Source organism: Poecilia latipinna, unplaced genomic scaffold (assembly GCF_001443285.1).
Source record: "Poecilia latipinna isolate Pla-1442-1.1 unplaced genomic scaffold, P_latipinna-1.0 Scaffold464, whole genome shotgun sequence".
Taxonomy (NCBI): Eukaryota; Metazoa; Chordata; class Actinopteri; order Cyprinodontiformes; family Poeciliidae; genus Poecilia; species Poecilia latipinna.
Genome location: NW_015113080.1, coordinates 193,768 through 213,298, shown reverse-complemented (window position 1 = coordinate 213,298; position 19,531 = coordinate 193,768). Strand labels below are relative to the sequence as shown.

The window sequence follows — 19,531 nt, the reverse complement described above, 5'->3', positions numbered from 1 at the left end:
TTTTTTTAAGGTGTGGTTTGGGGGTGAAGTTTTTTTTTTTTCTCCAACCCTTTTCCCCCCAAAAAAAAAAAAAAAAAAAAAAAAGGCTATAAAAGTGCAGACCAAGGCCTCAGAAACGGTCTTTTCTCCTTTGACAATAGCTCTGGGACAAAGATCTCGGTACAGTTGGTATGAAAAGATGTCGAGGAGTTCAAACCTGCACAGACAACCTGTTTGTCGGTTTGTGCAAAAACACAAAACGACAAACTTTTTTTTTTATGCTCAAGAACTGATTTAAAATGGAAAAGCGTGTGAGAAAAGAGGCAAGTGCAATGTTGCCACTGTTTTTTAAGGATAGAAGAATCTGAGTGGCAGCCATTTGTTAATGATGGAACAAATGAACTAATAACCATCAATGTGAACGTCTCAAGGACAATGAGAATTTTACAAGTTTAGCATCTGATTTAGGGTGAGCCCAAAAAGAGAAGACATCAACATCAACCTTAGAAAAGAAACTGTTGCTGCCCATCAATCTGGGAAGGGTTGTCTCGCTGTTTCCAAACTATCTGAATAATTTCATCTGATGGAGTCAAAAGACGTTTGGAACAACGTCCCCCAAAACCAGAGAAGACTAACATAGAGATGTTTGTCATGACCTTATTGCGATATTAACATCAGAACAAAAATATTTCAGAGATCCACAAGGTCTAAAGTTGGTTAAAACTTTGAAAGGATCTTTAAAAATTGGCCTAAATCTTACAAAAAATAAGAGGTAAGTTAAAGACAGAGTTTTCACACCAAAAGCAAAATCTGACGGAAAAAAAAAAAAGAAAATCAACTCAAATTCTTCCAGAGTCTGGCCTCTGTAACAGCCTGAAGCTTGTCTCTCACCAGCCAGCTGTGGAGACATCAGTTCCTTCTGATCAGATGGAGCAGAGGTGCAGAGCCAGCCAGACGAACTGAGCTGGAAGCAGATTAGCAGAGCTGCTGTCAGCCAGCACAAAACCATCAGAGAGATTTACGCCGATGGAGAGATAGCAGGAATTCACCTCCAGTGGAGGAGATTTTGGACCCTCACTAGACTTGGAAGCTGGTGAAGAGCGGGAGAGATGGAAGCGATAAGCATGCGGAGAGGTGACTCAGAAAGAGCGAGCAAAAAAAAACAAACAAAAAAAAACATTCGCAGTTTGGAATAAAACGCGGCAAACTTTTTTTTTTTTTTTTTTTGGCCAGCTTACAAACCGTGACTCGGGGGGAATGTGATTGTTATTTTGTGTTTGTTTTTTATGATCTTCAGGTACTGACGAAACCTACGCTTTTGGGCTTTAAAAGCAAGGTTTTGCTTAGACATGTGAAATGTGTACATTTATATCAAAGCATTTACAACCTGCTTCCATGGGGGCTGGTTATTTTAGAGAATTCTGCCAAGTCTGGCTAAAAAAGGGATAAATGAGATCATCAAACAAGTGGAGCAACTGGCACAATGAGCAAAACACAGTGACGCGAGCTATTTTTGCTTCCTGTGTCATAGCAGAACAAATGATCGTAGTTCTGAACAGCATTACTTGTCTGCGTCTAATTTCTCTCCTCCACCTCGTGTAAAGTCGCTGTAAATCTTTGGGGAGCGTGTGGGGAATTCAGCTCAATAGGAGGAATTGCTCACAGCTGGCGAGTGCACCCATCGCCGAGCTGCAGGAGTTTTTACTAGTTTCATGCGCAGCTGCTTTTAATAGCCGCTGCTTGACCAGTTACCCACTGGGACAAATACAAGTTGCACTTCAGAAAGCAAGAGGGTAAAACAGAGACACGGGGATTAAGAGATGGAGACAAAAAAAAGAAGAAGAAGAAGAAGAAGAAGAAGAAGGGAGAGGCAGACAGAATTCCCAAGTGTGGAGTTGATTTGAATATCAGTGAGCTGAGGACCTGAAGGGATTATAATTCCCCAAACCAGCTCCTCACTGTCTTACCATAGATGTAGAGACAAAATCTGGGAAAAGTTGGTAAAAGTCATTGCTACAAGTTATTGGTGTCTTACAAACTTTCAAACAGATTTCTGTTGGCAACCTCAAAAGAGGCGTTAAATCAGTGATAAACTCTCTGGGGTGCCTATGAGGGTCTACATAGAGCCAAAAATGTTACTTCACTTTTTGAAAAAAAAAAAAAAAAAAAAAAAAACTGTTGGGTTTTTTTTAAGTTTTAAAAATGAAGAAAACATTTTTTTTTAAAAAAAGGAAGGATACATTTTCGTCTAAGCTTTCCTTTTGGGAAAATTCTGATGAGCTTCATAGTGGATGACAAAAAAAAAAAAAACAATCGGTCATGCCGTTCCTCTGCGTGGGCAGGTTTGGGAATCATAGCGTTCATGGTAACTTCTATTTGCTGTGGAGTCCTCCAATCACAGCTGAGCCTGCATGCTTTTTTCCCTCTGTGAGTTAGCAGAGTTCACACAGGGGCCAAGAAGATGCTGGCTGCTGTGTTTCTGAAATGATGGTCACACTGAGGAGGATGCTGGAGTTGTGTCATTGTCAATGTTACCTTTCACCACAAAATTGGATTGTATCACTAAAAAGGAGACCTTTCACAAGGTATAGGTGAAAGATGTGTTTTTCTCCAAGTGTGCTCATGACCAAGTATAGATGGAGTTAAAAGCCACAGTGTGCCTATTACTTACAGACCTGTTTTACATACTAGCACTGAACCCTACCGGACTGCTGATGGGAGCGGACATTTTGTCCACTTGACACCATAATGGAGGATCAAAACAAAAGTGTGACTGAGATGACCTGGGGAGCTTTTTCACTGAGCCACTGTCTGCTACAGTATTGGACAGATTTGAAGACCTGCAACTTAAGGGCACAAGAGACCTTGAAGGTCCTTGATTGAATGGTCGAGCTGAAAGAAATGAAGGCTGGTCCAACACCTGCTGCAAAACTTTCGACTCTACAGCCAAATGACAATGGCAGTACCGTTTTGTTCAGTCGAGTTCGAATGCAAAACTCTGGGCTTCTGAATACTTCAGAGACCTCAGAGACTCCCAGTCCGTCAAGGACGATGCCCCCTCCAGCCAAGCAGAACCACACAGACAGAAGTCAAAGATGACTTCTCATACTCACACTCAAAACACAAACCTTCTCGCCAACCCCAAATCTGGACCTTTCCTCTTCTCCTTTACTTTTCGTATGGAAGAGAGGAGCGGGGGGTGATGAATCACTCAAATGCTGCATTTGCAGTTTTATTTTAGATACGGAAATCTGCAGTGCAAATCTGAATCATACCATCTGCCTGGTTTCCATCTATGCATTCAAAAACTGATCTGCCTTCACACATTTTTTACCTTTATGACCTTAATCCATGGGATTCAACAGCATCTTGACTCACCTTTGTAGCAACAGCAACTTTAACTCTCCTGAGAGTCACAAGGTTGAAGTGTTTGTTTATGTAAATGTCAAAGTTTGTTGATTCCTCTAGAAGTTCAATGCTTAGATTAGACACTGCTGCTAGATGAATAGGCGTGGTTCGCAGCCGGTGCTCTAACTGATCCAGAATGTGTTTTTATCAGGTTAAGGTCAGCACTCTGTAGAGGTCTGTAAAGTTATTTTATACCAGTCTCATATGTCCATGTGAGGGCAGCTGTCCACATCGAAGGCAGCTGTTGTTCTCCTGACAAACGGCAAACCAAGAGTCATCCATCGGACTTCCAAACAAAACGGGATGATTTGTCAGTCGCTCCGGTGCTCTAGAGTCCAGTGACACTTTGTTTTACACCACTGCATCCATCGTTTTACATCTGGTGATGCAATGGGTTGAATGCAGATGCCTAGGCACGCAACCCATTACATAAAACTCTACGCACTGCTCTTAAACTAAACAGGAGGCCACATGACTTCCCTATGCAGAAAGTTGGCAACCTTTGCTCACCATCACATCTGCTGATGGTGAGCAAAGGTTGCTATGGGTAATACTATTAGATTCCAGAATCAAAAACTGTTGACTGATTGATCCCTGGTCTCAAAAGTACATTTAAATTAAGATATCTGAATTTTTCTTTCTCTATTTGTCCTTTTACTATCAAGAAGTTTTTTTTATGAGAACATTGAAAAACACAAAGAGTCTTGTGTGTGACTCATTTTATCCACCCTTCACAATGGGTACAAATTCACCTGCCAGTGGGAGGATTTTTTTTTCTTTTTGTATTCAATCAAACACATATATGATCATTTGAGACGACAGGAGGCTGATTAAACAGGGTTGTATACAAACAAGTTTTACGAGTAGAGTTAAGTTTCTGGACAATGTGCTTATCCTTTGAAGAAACTGCAACAATTCCTGTTGAAGGCAATTTAGTGACTGCACGTGTCGCTATTGTTGCGCCCACAAACTTTGCACGCCAGGGGCCGGTTATTGAACAAATGAATGCATCCCCTCTCCTTCACCCTTCACTAACTGATGACATGTTGTCCCTGCCTGCTGTTGCTGGCGAAGGCAGGGTTTAAGAAAACTGAGGTTTTCCAAGTAGAGCTAAGAGAATCCGAGAAAACATTCATGCATTCTGTAACTCCTCGCTTTTCATTCTGGCTAATTTATATGTGATTTTAAAAGAAGAACGTCCAGTAAGTGCTGATAAAATAGCATTAATGGGTAAATATCAAAATATTAGAACGAAAACAGACAAATGAGTTATTTAATTGATTAAGCTTATGTGAGCAAAGAACATGATTATTAAATAGATGCAAGCAACAATAGTAAGCTTCAAATGGAGCATGATGCTATGATTTCCTTTTTTTCATAGGGAATAAAAAAAATACAGAGTAAACGAACAACAAGGGCCTCCAACCATTAAATCATGATAGAGAATAGTTTTTCAGCGTGTTTGTGAGAAAATGCAGATCTAATATTTAAGACACAGAACCCAATAGAGATGGCTGAGTTTGTTAGCAGCTCCAGAAACAGGGACACAGACGAGAGACCGATCCGCAGGTGACCAGGGAGCTTCAGAGAGAAGTGAAGGGTTGGAGTCATGATGCTAAGGTGACAGCCGCTGTAACCGAGAGGAGCAGGGAGAGGAGGTACATTTTCTTTACACTATCGTGAGAAAGTGCCTGTCTGACCCAGACTGGAGGGATGGATTCAGGCCGTGTCGCCACCTGTGACTGGAGGTTCGCTGCTCATCAATAACACAGACACGCTGCTCTGCAGAGAGAATAAACTCGCCAAGAAACCAAACTTCAAAAATAACTAAAGACTGGTTTGGAGCATTGAATTTGACACGCATATTTTGTCACACTGTAGCCAAAAACAAGTGGACCACCCTGCAAGTAGGGTACGGAAGGCAAAAAGTGCCACGTATGAAAATGGAGATTAATGTATTTAATTTATCTACACTTATCCTAAATAAATAAATGAATAAATTATTTTTCTTTATTTCAATAGTTTCAATTAGTAACTGCAGCATTATTATTTAATGTTATGGTTATGTGCCATAGCACACAATAAATTCCCAAGTTAAAAGGCGATTGGTTGGCAGCTGAGTTAACCAATCAGATATCGAGTTTTATTAAGTGACACGCAGAAGCACTTTCAATCATTTTTGTGATGAACTTTAGCACGGGAAATAAGTTCATACCAAATAACACTGAGGTATGCATGTTTATTTGAGCTATCTTAACTGGATTTCTCAATTTAATAATAATCTCAGAGAATGGCTGCTGTTGGAGGAACCCTTGAAGTGAAAATAAGATTCTTTGCACAGAGGGCAGGGTCACTGATGCACACCACTTTTTTTTTTTTTTTCCCCAAAAGAAGATCCATTACTTGCGAATATCACTATAGATGCAACCGAACACATAAAACATTTGTACAAATCAACATATCTTTGTGCAACAGTTCTGGTTAATCCTGTTAATATCAGATCAGCCTCTAAAATATTTAAAAAAAAAATGTTTTATGACAAAATGCATGGATGTTGAAGCCGTAAAGGCTTAAAAATGTCTCAATAAAATCTGAAAAACTCATGCCAAACACCTAAAACCCTAAGTGAACCATAAAAGTATAATGAGTGGTGTTAATCATCACTTCACACTGAGCTTCAAAGATCATTTCACTCGTCATCTCCTCTCATCTCTCTGATTCATCCTTTGCGGTTTTATTCCTTTCTCCATCCCCCATTATTTCTCCCCCCTCTCTGTGTTCTCACTTCCTGACGCTCCGTCTGACATGTGGACCTTCCATATTGTGTTCTTTATCTCCTTTTCCGGTGATATCTTTCACCTGCTCCAGCTCCACTGTGCCTTCTTTTGTCCTCGGATGTCCATTCTCCCTCAAAACACTGCAGGTTCTTAAAATTCAGTCCTTTACTTCCTCCATTCTTTGTTTGCTGTTCTCGTTTTTCTGTTGTTTTTTTTGTTTGTTTTGTTTTGTTTTTTTACTTGATTACATCCCTGTCCGACCTCCGTTATTGTTTTATTGTAAATACATTTAACTGGCTTCTATTTCCTTCTGTTTACTTATCTTTTTTTATTGGGTTTTTTCCCACTGAACTCTTTGTTCACTAATATTCTCAGAAAAACCTCTAAACAATTTAAAGTATATGGGAATTTAGAATTAAAGTGCACAAAAATCACCTCCATTTACTAAATTATGTGATCTCGGTATTTGATTGCATTTCGATTAGGGGTGTCAGAATTAAGGGGTAAAAACAACAATTTTTAAATTGTCATTTTTCAAAAATTTTCAAACTGTGTAACATTTTCCTGATAGAACTAGGACTAAAGCTGTGCCCTAGTGGAAGCTTGAGTCTGTTGCAACTAATGTTGCCAACTATAAGTTCAACTTGGTAAAGACGAAACTCACACAAAACCTAAATAGAAATGCAAACAGCAGCACTGAGGGTGAAAATGTGAGCGTTACTATTATTCCTAGCAATTATTACTTCACGTCACTCGGTGTGTGATGATTTACAGATTGTGCTGACAAAAACACCTCATGTAGTCAGAGGAACGTGAATGGTTTGCTGTTCAGATATAACCTCTCTTCTGTTCTTCTGTTAGCATGAGGACATCTTGTCCTCAACATATGTTTCTTCCAGATTTACTGTTCTCAGCCCTTTCCTCTCTGCTCTTTCCACCCATCGCCCACTCGTTTTTTGTTCATCGCCAACACAAGCCTTCCTGGAGTCATGTCTCCACATCTATCTCGGTGCCGATGTTTGCGCTGAGGGCTACGGATCGCAGGCGAGGGAACGGGGCAGCCAGCAGATGAATCAGCTGGGAACCACAGTTGTGGAACAAAGGAAGAAAGAAGGCGATCCTGTTTTCCATGATGACCTGCCGTAAATGCGCAAAAATTAAGGAAATACATCTTGCCCTTTCTCCTTTTTTCACTGAAATAATGCCAAACACTATGTTGACCGGTCAGACCGGCTTCATCATATGCTCCTATGCAGGTCATGCATTGCAACCATACACAACTTTTTACAGTAAGTTGCTCTTAGAGATAGTAAGTCCCTCAGAAATACCACAGATTTGTGTATATACATATTGAGATGCATCCCAAAATAATGCAAATTTTGTGAAAAAGTTGTGTGTCTTTTTTGTATTTTACATATTCAGTGTTCACCTTTTTACTGACCTTAGCTACAACCAGCCGACCAAAACAGACTCAGTGCACATGTGCTAAACAAATCCTTCACTTTGGGTTAAAAAAGCGGCTAAGCTGAAGGTTGAAGTGTGACGTAGCGTAGAGCTACAACACACTGGTGATAGAATTTAAAAGCCGGAGCAAAAACATCGAGCAGGCAAGGTCATGATAATCTCAAACTGAAAGGTGCTTAAGTTTTGCCTCTGCTTCCATTCAGCACTTGACTTCAAGGCTATTTTGCTGTTTTTTTTATTTATTATTAAATCTGGAACTCATTTGATTATCTCTGACTTACAGTAGAAAAGATTACCAGATCAATTTGATTAGAAATTGTTTCAAACTGATTTGGGACCAACTTTCAAACAAAAAAAATGGCTGCATTGGGAACTGAAGTTCAACACTTTTCAGCTCTTAAACAGGGCAAAATCTATTATGTAACATATACAAAGGTTACATGAGATCTCATATTTCAGAATACTTTCCTTTCAAATGTATTTTTCAAAAGTGAGGATACAGTTCCACATTTACATAATCGTAATTTTCAGACATTTCTGGCTCGTTGCTTCACAAACGAGGACATCTGACGTTTTCCGTCCGTGGAGGGATTATCATGTGGATAATCTGGAACATTACAGATGAGTGATAAAAATCCACCTCTGTTTCTAACTGCAGAGTTTTGGACGGAGCTCCAGAGGGCTCAGTGTTATTTCCCAAGCACTGGAAGGGAATGCAGCTTCTCTACGAGAATTTCCGAGTGTTAGAAAGACGAAGCTGCCCGAGAGAAGCCTGAATGCTTCGGAATGAGGCGCAGATAATGATAATAATAAAAAAGACAGATTCGGAATGGGTCCATTTCAAAGACAGCGCTTCATCTTTTAACACTTTCCGACTTTGTGCTCTGATGCAGGCCAGAACATGTCAGTGACACGCTCCCAGCAGCCGCAGGGCCTTCCTCCGTGCTCGCTGTGAGACGCTCGCGCACGGTGTGGGACAGAGAAGCCTGCTGCAATGACAGCCGCCACACATCGGCACGTAGAGTGGGAGAAAAGTGAGACTTGTTTGTGTGCTCCCTGCTTTTTCCTCGTGTGTGTGTGTGTAAGGATACAAACATTTTCTGGCATGCAGTACTTTTGCTGAAAGTAAAAAGTACTGCATGCTTTTTACTTCTGGTATAGAAGAACGTGACGTAGCGACGGCAGAATAATACGTCGTTACATCTGCAAATATGTTGTTGCACACGTTGAAATGGAAAAAAAAAAAAAAAAAGAAATTTCCCCGAAATGACATTTTCATCCATCAATCAGCAGAAAAACAACTGGGTGAGTGCTGATCAACAGCGTATACCCTGAATGATCAAAGTTCCTTCTTACTTAGAAGTTTGCTCTTTTTTTTTTTATTATCTTCTTTGCATGTTCCTATTGCCATCACCATACTCTTTAGCTGCCTCAGATTCAAGTGAAGACTTTGAATGGGATGCTTCCAAAATGTTATTGCTTCTAGTCAGAGGAAATGCTAAAGTGTAGGTTTTTAGTCTTGGTTCCCAAGACTCGCAGTCCTTCATGTTTTAGGTTTTATTCTGCTCCAGCACAGTTGAACTAAATAGCTGCACTACCTCCTCAGCCCGTTCAGGGCTGCAGGAGGCCGTTCATCATCCATTTATTTAAGTCAGGCGCGCGGAGACGACACCCGACGACAAGCAAAACCTCTGCTCTAAACCTAGATCTCTCCCAGGAGTATGAAGAATTTTGGATCTAATCATCTATGTAACACTTCAATTTATCAAGGAATAATTTGATAGAGCACTTAATTTGTAATGCATTCGAAAGCCACGGCTCTACTGCTTGGAGAACGGACGGGTAACTTCTGAAATTTCGCCGGCAAGGAATCAATTGTACTTTAAAAACTTTCCAAAGTACTGAAAGTCATTTTACTTTTGTTTAAGTTTGCAATAAAATCTTGGGGTGAGATTTTATTGTAGATTTTATTAGTAAGACAGTGTATTACCGGGATAACAGGATAACACCAACAGACTCACAAACAGCCAGTTATGCTTTCTAAAATCCCCCCTTTTTGACCAAGCACACACCCCGACACACACACTTTCAGAGTTGGTAAAAGAGGCTGTAGTTGTGCTTCCAACCTAGGCGTTATCAGCGCTTCAGCAAACATTCGTCATTCGGCTCGACACCTCGACTTCCATCGCCACTCTCGACGTGTTTGTGTCTCATCTCCTCGGGCAGGAAGCTGCGCGCCTGGCTGCATCAAAGTCGCGTGTTTTAGGGCAAAACTCTTAACTCACATTCGGTGACAGCGGCAGAGAGCTGCTTGAGTGACAACTCTGGAGGAACGTGTGTATTTTAGTGCGGAAACCAAGAGGTCAGCGGTGAGTCATGTGGGCTGGCCGGGCGTTAGGGATGTTTCCGCTAAACGCGCGGCGACGACGGCGGTGTCTGGAGAAGGTCGGGGTCGAGCAGAGTCTAAGTGATTGCTAAAATGTCACATTTTTTGCTTGGTAAAAAGGTTTTCTTCTGAAAACATCTATTGATGTCGAGGGTGGAAAAAAAAAAAGGTATCGCCTGCAAGAAACAGCGAGACCCTGAAAACAGCAAACACGTTCTGAGAACGACGGTTCAAGGAGAAGCTTTTCAGTTCATTTTTCATTTAAAAATCTAAACGCAACACGTTACTGTTAAAAAGGATGGATGGGGGTCTTAGAGAGGGCCACATGCTTAAGAGAGGCGAAGTACAAAAATAAAATGTTGATGAATTATCATTAAATAAACTGTGTACCGATTGCGAGCAGTCAAGTTGGAGGCAGGACCCATTTTAAATGTCGTCCGAATCTTCAGCTTGCTTTCGTGTTGTTTTCGGTTCTGACATACCTGTGTTACGTTTGGGGCAGCAACGAGTTTCTATGAGACAAAATGAAATATCTGGATTCAGTTGAGTCCATCAGAACCCCAACATTAAGGTTATACATCGCCGAGTGTCGCTGCCCCAACGTCATTGGACCGTTGACCTCGTGGCCTGCCCACATTTCTACGATATTCACCCCCACAACAGTGTGGGACAGACCGTAACGCAGACGCTCCAAACTACGGTAAAACCAAACCGGAGTTTAACCAGTCAGACTTGGCAAATGTGTTGAAATGGCTACTGGGTCGTACAGTGGACTGTTGGATAGGTAAAGTTAATGTTTTCTTGTAAAAAGGGTGGCGTCACTGCATTTTTTCACGCATGAAGCAAAGGCAAAAGGGTCTTATATTTTTTTTATAAACAAGAATAGAACCTCAAAGTTCAAGAAACTTGATTTGCCGGTGATAGAATTGTTGATTCGGAAATAAATGCCAATCAACAAGAATTAAAAGAGAAGCTACTGCCACTAAGATTTTACTGGAAGATTATATCATCAGTGAAGGAACTACATTTATTTATGATGACCTCATAACTGACTTTATGAGTCCCAACATGATAATCAGACATCAAGAAAAATCCACCTTAGTTACTTTGTGTCAGACATTTCAGTGCTGATGAAACTCAGTTTCGTTGCATTCATTGACGACAAAGCACCGGGTCGCCATAGTGATACATATGACTAGAGATGTCACCTTGACCTGTCCGAGCTGGGTTGGCTCTCTACAATCAGAATACATCAGCAGAGGCGCTCCATGACATTTCAACTGGTTTTGCTATTTTCGGAAATAAAATGCTGCCCCGTCTGCTGAAAGTCCAAAAACAATTTATTCCTAAAGGTAAGAAGAAAAACATTCATCAGGTGTTGCAGAAGCGCCTCATTTATTTACCCAAAATGGAGCCTGTGTGCTATCTGCTCAGCACCAGCAGGTTTTTTTCCTTTCAGTCAGACTAAAACTGGTGTTTCTTTCAGCCGTCAGCAAAGAAAGAAAGAAAGAAAAATCTTTCGCACATAAATTTATTAGGATGTTCTTGTGAAAAACATTCCTGCTGTTCCTGTTGAGAACATGGCAGATGGGAAAGAACCGTTCGATTTTACTCATTAACAAGTTTGCGTGAAAAATCCATTTGTCTGCTGAGGGTGAGGATGAGTCACATTCAACCATCGACAAACTAATATTCCAAACAATCTAACCCAACTTAAAAAAAAAACAGCCAGCACCACCCCGCATAACATCAACTCACCATGTCGGAGGATTTAACAAAAACACCCAATAAGTCTCCTAGTGGCCTACCGAGGCAACTTCAGTTTTCCTCTGTTTTTTTTTTTTTTTTTTAAAGCTGGTTCAAGGATATTCACAATATTATTACCGGTTTCCACTGTTTTCCCTTGATATCTAAAAACAAATAGGCGTGTACTCTTTCCTGCCACATATTGTGTATTAACCTTTCAGACGCTTACGATTTAATTTCTATGACTGCGACAGTGCACATTAATCATCATCACCACAATTCACGGCAGTGCAAATGTGCGGGAATTAGCACAATGGCTAATTTTCATCCTTTGTCTGAAGATGAGTGAGCACAAAAAAACTAAACACCTCACTATGCAATTCACAGGACAGAACATGGTGCACACAGTTCTGTTAAAGGAAGCAGAAACAAAATACACCGGAAATTACTACAACTGACAGAAACATAAATACAGGACACAAGACCCTCAACAATAAACAATAGCAGGATAACAGGATAATTCAACCAATGCTTAAATTTATTTTTTAAAAGTTGCGTCGTTTTCACTCTCTGATCGCTGGTATTGCTTTCCATGAATGTGCGCCTCAGATAGACGCCACCTACTGGCTTAACTGTGTTCTGCATCTCAGGATGTTGCCACATCTTCGTCAAACTGTTTAAATTCCTATTCACCCCAGTGCATGTATGCTTCTGTTTTAGCCAATTCTAAATCTGGAAAAGGTTCGTCTGATTTCAGTGAGACTTTGAAATAAAATTAAAAAAATAAATAAATAAAAAAAGGTGCGTGTTGGAATTTAGATGTAGAAATTGAGAGCACAGCTTCTTATCGTTCAGTTCTTTCTTCACCCCGAGTAACCCGGGCATTACTGCAGACGACAGATCCATCTCTGAGCGTGAGACACTGCAACGCATCGAGTCTGCTACTCAAATCAGAGACTCACCCCCCTCCATTCCCACCAGTCCTATCATTCCACCTATTCCCACTTTCAGAATAACAAAGTCAGATTTAGAGGAATTAACTCTGGTTCCAGCTGCTTCGCTACACACCGAACCTCTCTGTAGCTCTCGGATGGAGAGGAGTCCGCGAGGAGCCAAGCTGGCGCCAGAATCCGGATACACATTTGGCTAATTAATACATCCTAAAGAAACACGCTGGGACGTTAGTTACATCTGGATTTATTAGCGAGGTCTCTGAAAGCTTTTTACATCTGTACAGACAGAGGCGGCTCTATTTTCAGCTGTCTCTTTTCCTTTCTGTGTTGATGGATGGCACTCCCTGTAGGCTTGTTACAGACTCAAACAGCTTCAGGGCTGCTCAATACACAGAGAATACATCATTACGGTGTAGGTGCTGGCAATATCAACATCACAAATAATAAATTGGGATGTAATTATTAATGACTAGTGATTTCCATGAGTGTAATTTCATGCTGCACACCAGTAGGATACTTGGTAACACTTTATTTGAAGGGGTGTGCATAAGACTGACATGACACTGTCATAAACATGTCATAACAGAAACATGTAGATGACTATTTATGACTGTTGTCATGACGTCTCATTCGGTAAATAATGACATTTTTAATGGAAAGTTGGCACTTACAATGGATTTCTAATGCAAATTTTAGTAGAACTTTGTGGTAGAGTCAATATTGACTGAATACTGCGAAGTTGACACTTTTAATGCAACTTTTAGAGGAACTGTGCGTTAAAAGTGTCATTATTTACCGAATGACACTTCATGACAACAGCTGTAAACGTTCATTTAGACTCCTTCATGTTCATGACCGTTGTTACGACATGTTTATGACAGTGTCAAGTCAGCTTTATGCACACACAGTCAATTAAACAGAAACCTTTTGGATTTGCAGCCCAAAAATGCTGAGGCTCCCAGATTATTGAGGCTTTATCATGATCACATGACACATTTAGTCAATTGAACATACATTTGTTTATAAATATGTACAACCTGTTTGATTAAATGAGAATGGGATTCAGACAGAGTCCGTTTCCAGTCATTTATGACGCAGTGAAGTCCAGTTCATCGTATGATTTCATAAAAAGATAACCTGGCAGATCCAAATATTCTCCGAAAGGAACAGCCTTTAGTCAGTGCAGAGTAAAAACATCTTCAGGAACCTCCACAGTTTTTTCCTCACTTGTGTCTTTCTCTGACGACTCCCGCTCCCCGCATACATTCTTTATGACTCTTTGCTTTTGAAGTCTGAGCGGGAATAAGACGTGTATGGAAAAAAAAAAAAAACACGTGGGTGGCATCGTGGTCACATCCTACAGCTTCTTCTGAGTGATCGTGATGTATACCCAGGTCGAGTTCGGCACACAATTCCCCCCAGCAAGCTCCGGGTGAGCCCTGGGGGCCTCTTTTCAGTTAAACAGACAAACGTCCTGGGAGACTCAGATCACATGATGAAAAACATCAGCTGCCTTCTTCAGAAACAGAGGATCGGGAGATGTCTGAGGGTGAGCTGTCAGGAGGAATCATTATTTCAGTCGCTGAAGCTCTCAGACACTGCAGAGGGATGGAAATCTGATCGGCTGCTTGATTCTTTTTTTTTTTTTTTTTTTTTTTTCAGACTTTTTCACACCTTTTTGGGTAAATGTTAAAATGACAAAACATGCTGAAAGTTGTTTGGGGATGTCGTTCTGCTGGATGCAAACAAACTGTTGAATTACAAGTAGAAAATTTAAATAAAACAGTGGAGCAGCTGGATGTAGAGTCTAAGTTGGATATGTCACAAAATCGAAAAAGAAGCTCAGAGTCCCGATCATGGCAGTCGCCAAGCTATCACAAAAAAGATTAAAACACGTCTGAGTTTATGATCACACTGGATGATCTTTTCACTGAAAATCTCACCTGACTGTCCACTCAAATGTAACACCCATCAAACATCATCAAAAATGTATATAAATAAAATCTGCGCAGTGCTTTGTGCCATCTGGTGTCTGCAGCTGCAGTAATTAGCGAAAACACTGTAGATAAGCAGGAAATGTAACACAGAACAGCTAGAGATGATTAGAAACGCTTCATCCTCCAAAGAAGGTAAAACTGAAGCCATGGTTTGGTAAAGTAAACTCAATCTCACCATCCTTTTGGTTTCATCTTTACTGTACAATAAACGATGCAGTCAGAAGCAGGAGGAATGCTCCCTCTGGGTCAAGGGTCAGCTTAAGCTCACATGACTTACTTTTAAAGCAACTTCCATGCTCTCCACTAACACAGTTCCTGTCCTTTTTTCCGTACCCACTTCAAGGGTAGCACAGGCCCCTCCAAGCTGTGTGTTACGCACTAACAGTTTGACTGACAGCAGGATGCATTTGTTGATTGGCCTGTGATTTACGTCACTGCATGAGCGACGTCTGGACCTTGGAAACTCCAAATAGCAACATCTCAACCTCCACAGCGGACCGGCGGACATGCCGTCTTCCATCAGAGAGTTGCTCAGTGTGGAGGACCGTAACCATGAGCAGCGCCAGGAACTACAAGCGTCAACTTCTGGAGCGAAATGACCGTTATTCAGAAGTCCTGCAAGAAGCACGTCTCTAGGGCTTCTAGTGAAGTGAGGAGGAGATGAAGCGGTGCAGGTTTAGTCTACATTCTGTCAGAGCTGTAGCTTTGCGCCGGCTGGGCTGAAACCAACGATAGTGAGGAACAGACCGCAAAGGAGACGCTCCAAACTTGACTAGAACGGAACCAGACATGGCTTGCTCCTTCCTGGCTTAAGTGATGCCAGGAAGGAGCAAGAGATGGATAAGAGATGTGAGCAGAGAGATAATCTGGTTTTATCCGCGATCTCCCGATCTCCAATAAACATAACCGTCCAATCGAGCGCCCCAGATGAACTCACATCGAGTTAAAATAATGCCAAATGTTCTGCTTGAAGACCTACGTAGAGTTCAAGAATATAACACAAGACTCCCTCCTAAACCTTTGGACCACCAATTGTCGACAGCTTCGGTTCTGGTCTTTCCCACTCCCCAAACTCTCCCATTCATCAACACTCTCCTTTTGTCTATGAGACTGAAAACGTGGCACAAAGACCCTGTTCACACCTTCTAACACTTTCCGTGAGCAACCGTATCACATCTGAACCACTTTGTATTAGGGTGTGAATGCAGCCAAAACCTTTTAAGGATTTTTTTTGTTCTTCACACCACGACTAGAGGAGCAACAGGGAAGGTGTGCGACGCAACTAATGGCCAACAAACTCTGCAGTAATAAAAGCTCCACGATTCAGCTTGGAGTTTTCAAATTGTAGCAAATAACTAAAAAATAAAAAACAAAAAAAGTGACTCTTGTGAATCTCAGCTCCTTTGAATGTGAAGAAAGAGAACGTCTCCGTGGAAACATTAGATCTGCTCACCGCAGCCCCGTTCTGTGACGATGCTGCATGTTTATTTGCATGTAAAGCAGGAGGATGATCCGATTGCTCAGGACAGATATTAAGGCCAGCTGTGAATGGTCGTCGTTACTCTGACCTACTTACGTCTGAATCAGCCTGAAGGGTTTTTTAATAACGGGCCTGAACAGGACCCAACTTTCAGCTTAATGTGAGCGAGTTACTGGCTGAGGGGGCATTAAAAAAAAAAAAAAAAAGAAAAGGTTTTCTAGCTGTAGTTGTGAGCAGAATTTATATTTAAATAAAAATAAATTAGCTGTTGTGTCCTTTGCTGCTTTTTCCTGCTCTTCAGACTATATCGACCCCGACCAGAATTATGCATTTATGAACTTCTCTGTACTTGCAAAAATAACCATGAGGAAAATCTTCAAAAACTGAAGGTTAAAACTAACCTGGGGGGGAGGGAAAAAAAAAAAAAAAAAAATCAAATTTAGAAAATACAGGCTTTCTTTTTAATAACTAAGGTGGAGTTGGGATAGAAAAGAAATCCTGGGAGATCTCATCCATCATCTGCATGGTGGCCTTTAGAAATTCACCCGCTTTAGTGAATCTGGTCCTTGAAGTGGCTGAACTCGCACCAGCTGACATTCAGTTTATTAATGTGTTCAAACATGAGCGTGACCACCCTCGTCCCGCCTGCTCGGCCTCTCTGAAAGAAACCAACACAGGTTGTGAGATTGATTTTTTTTTTTTTTTCTAGCAGCAGTCAGGCCTCCTGCAGAGCCATTCCACCGGGCTGAAGCTTTTACCTGTCGGACTCCCGCTGTGATCTGTGTCACTCTGAGCTGTGGCATGATCGCTTCATAAACCGGCAGGACCGCCGGCGGTTCATCCACACAACATGACGAAATGCTTGGTATCTAATCGTAATGTCTCAATAAGGAAGATGATTCCTTTGGGATTATCTTTACTCTTCGTCTCGTTTCTCGGTCTTTTAACCAGCTGAATTTTCCTCTTGTTTTCCCCTCCCCTTCTTGTTCCCACCTTTCTTTCAGCCGGCTTCTGTGTCGAACAGCGAGTCTGTTGTTGTCACGCCAACCGATGCTCGGCGTTGCATCATGAACGCTTCATCTCCAGAGTTTTGCGAAGCCTTTGTGAAGCACAACAAAACAGACAGATCTCTGCTCTCGTAAGGAATGCATAAATGATGTCGTATTTGTGTTTTAAACTCATGTGTTGAATAAATGATGCCGTGTCGTAAAGACTTCACGCAGCAGAGAGGACCGCTCCAGCAGCAGCTCGCGGGGCATTTAAACTGACCCTTCTGCACAACCAAAATGTTTTTGGTTACTCTCCTACTGCGACGTTGACCCACAACACGCTGAAGGTTTTCCAACAAATCAGTCCTCAGATCAATCTGGGCACATTCTGTCAGCCAGGTTAGAAGAGGGTCTGATTTCTCTGTGCGGGTAAAAGGTTTAATACCAGCATCCCTTCTCGCTCGGCTCACGCAATCCTCAAAGGGATCTTTACCGAATTAAACTCAAATTGTTTGGAGAAACAAAAGAATTCATTTCCCACAAAAGAATCCAAGCTGTTGACTGCATATCTAAGACCTGGGGAGCGCGTCATCATGCCGCTTCCTCGTCATACATGCGTTTCTTTGAGTTCGGCGTCGAACGCGCGCCTCCCTGGGTTCTGTGACAATGGGGAACACGAAGGCACGGGAAGGCGCTCGGGTTAAACTAAGTTCAACAGGTAGCGGCAATTATGAAAACTAAAGAGGTGCAAAATTAAGGCCGTGAGCAAAAGAAGAGAAACTGAATGAGAAAATTACCTCTCTGCGTGTTTGCTAAAAATGTTCCAGAGTGTGCAGTTCCAAAATGTTTCCTCTAATAGTTCCCAGGTCTCACACAGAAATGGGTAAAACTGCCTCCCTTACATTCATTACATAATTTATCGTTTTTAAAGGTTAAAAACATTTTTTTTAAGCAATTAACGACAATTCCTCTGTTGAGTACTTGATAGCTTTGTATTTCTAAGCCTTGTGTTTTCCAGTCTTTGTATTTATGCGTGAATATTTTTGCTGCTCAGTTTCAGCAAGAGTCCCATCCAGAATAGATGATGGGACGTTGTTAGTTATAGTAACTGAACGAAGCAGCCAAAAAAGAATCCAATCCTTCCAATCCTGGGACAGATCATAACCTCAAACCAAACAGGAGGAGTTACGGCATCCATTACCTTCGTGTTTCTGTTGGAGGTTTTAGTAGATAGTCGGTTTCCTCCGTCATGATTCCTGAACAGCAGAAAATTTCCCCACCAAGACCTCTGACGTCCTTCAGCTGACAGAGGTCACAATCCACCAATGAGCACAGGACAACTAAGTGAATGAAATTTTAATGAGCTAAAATGAGAAATCTGTCCTCCCTTCCAATTATCCCTTTTTCTCTGGTGGACATTTTTATAGTCTTTCATGGTTATTTTGGCCCTGAGGCAACATTAATAACTGACCCCTGTTAGCTGAACAGACTGTTCATTTCCCGTTTGGTGATTCTTCTCCATCTGAGTGAGACACCAAACCAGAGCTGGTGCAAAAGCCGGTTCTTACATGGTGGCACAAAAGCTGAACAAACCGGCGGTGCCATTTTCCACAGAGCGAGTTCAGAGCCGCGTCACTGGATCAGTGAAGTCCTCTTTTCCAGTGAACTCTTATGTCCTTCCTTTGAAGCTACTTGCACCCACCGAACGTCTGATACAAAGGATGAGCTGATCCTAGAGTATAGTGAACTGACTGAAGAATCTTGTGTTTGTGGTTCATACTGTAGGCCAAAGCTTTTCACTAAAAAAACCCAAAAACTTATTTGTGAAGAAACCATAAACGTCTCATTTTCATTTTTAACAACAGCTTCATGCTCTGCAATTAAAAGCCATTCTCCTGAATAGCTATGTCTTTTACTTTATGAGCCAGGTAAAGAAATTGAGCGTAAATATTCCCCGTAAGGCTGAAATATTTGTTTTATTGAGTCTCTGTGCTCTGCCTCGTGTGGAGAGGTCAGGGTTAATAAACTTCACCCAGGTTCCTGTCTGACTTTTTCTTGTTCTTACTGCAAGTAGGGAGAAACTGTAAGTTCTTATTTTTGATGTTTTTTCCCCCCATCTATTCTTACTGATGCTGTAACAAACAGAATAATCTACAAAAAAAAAGAAAAAAAAAAAAAAAAAAAAGAAAGCGGCGCCGAGGTTCAGCCTGTGCGGTACGAATTATGAGATTTCTGTTTCATTCCAAGTACAGCTCCTCATATTTCAACAACAAAATGAAAGAAAAATATTATACAAACAAGGAGCCTCCGTAGCGAAATTAAAACACACAGAGGCAAAAAAAACAAAAAAAA

General features: G+C 41.3%; 1 protein-coding gene across 1 annotated transcript in view; it reads right to left on the bottom strand.

The window, feature by feature from the left end:
* LOC106951555 (glutamate receptor ionotropic, delta-1-like) overlaps positions 1-19,531 on the bottom strand; it is a 234,350-nt gene that overhangs the window by 115,065 nt on the left and 99,754 nt on the right. The gene's annotated exons all lie outside the window — the stretch shown is intronic.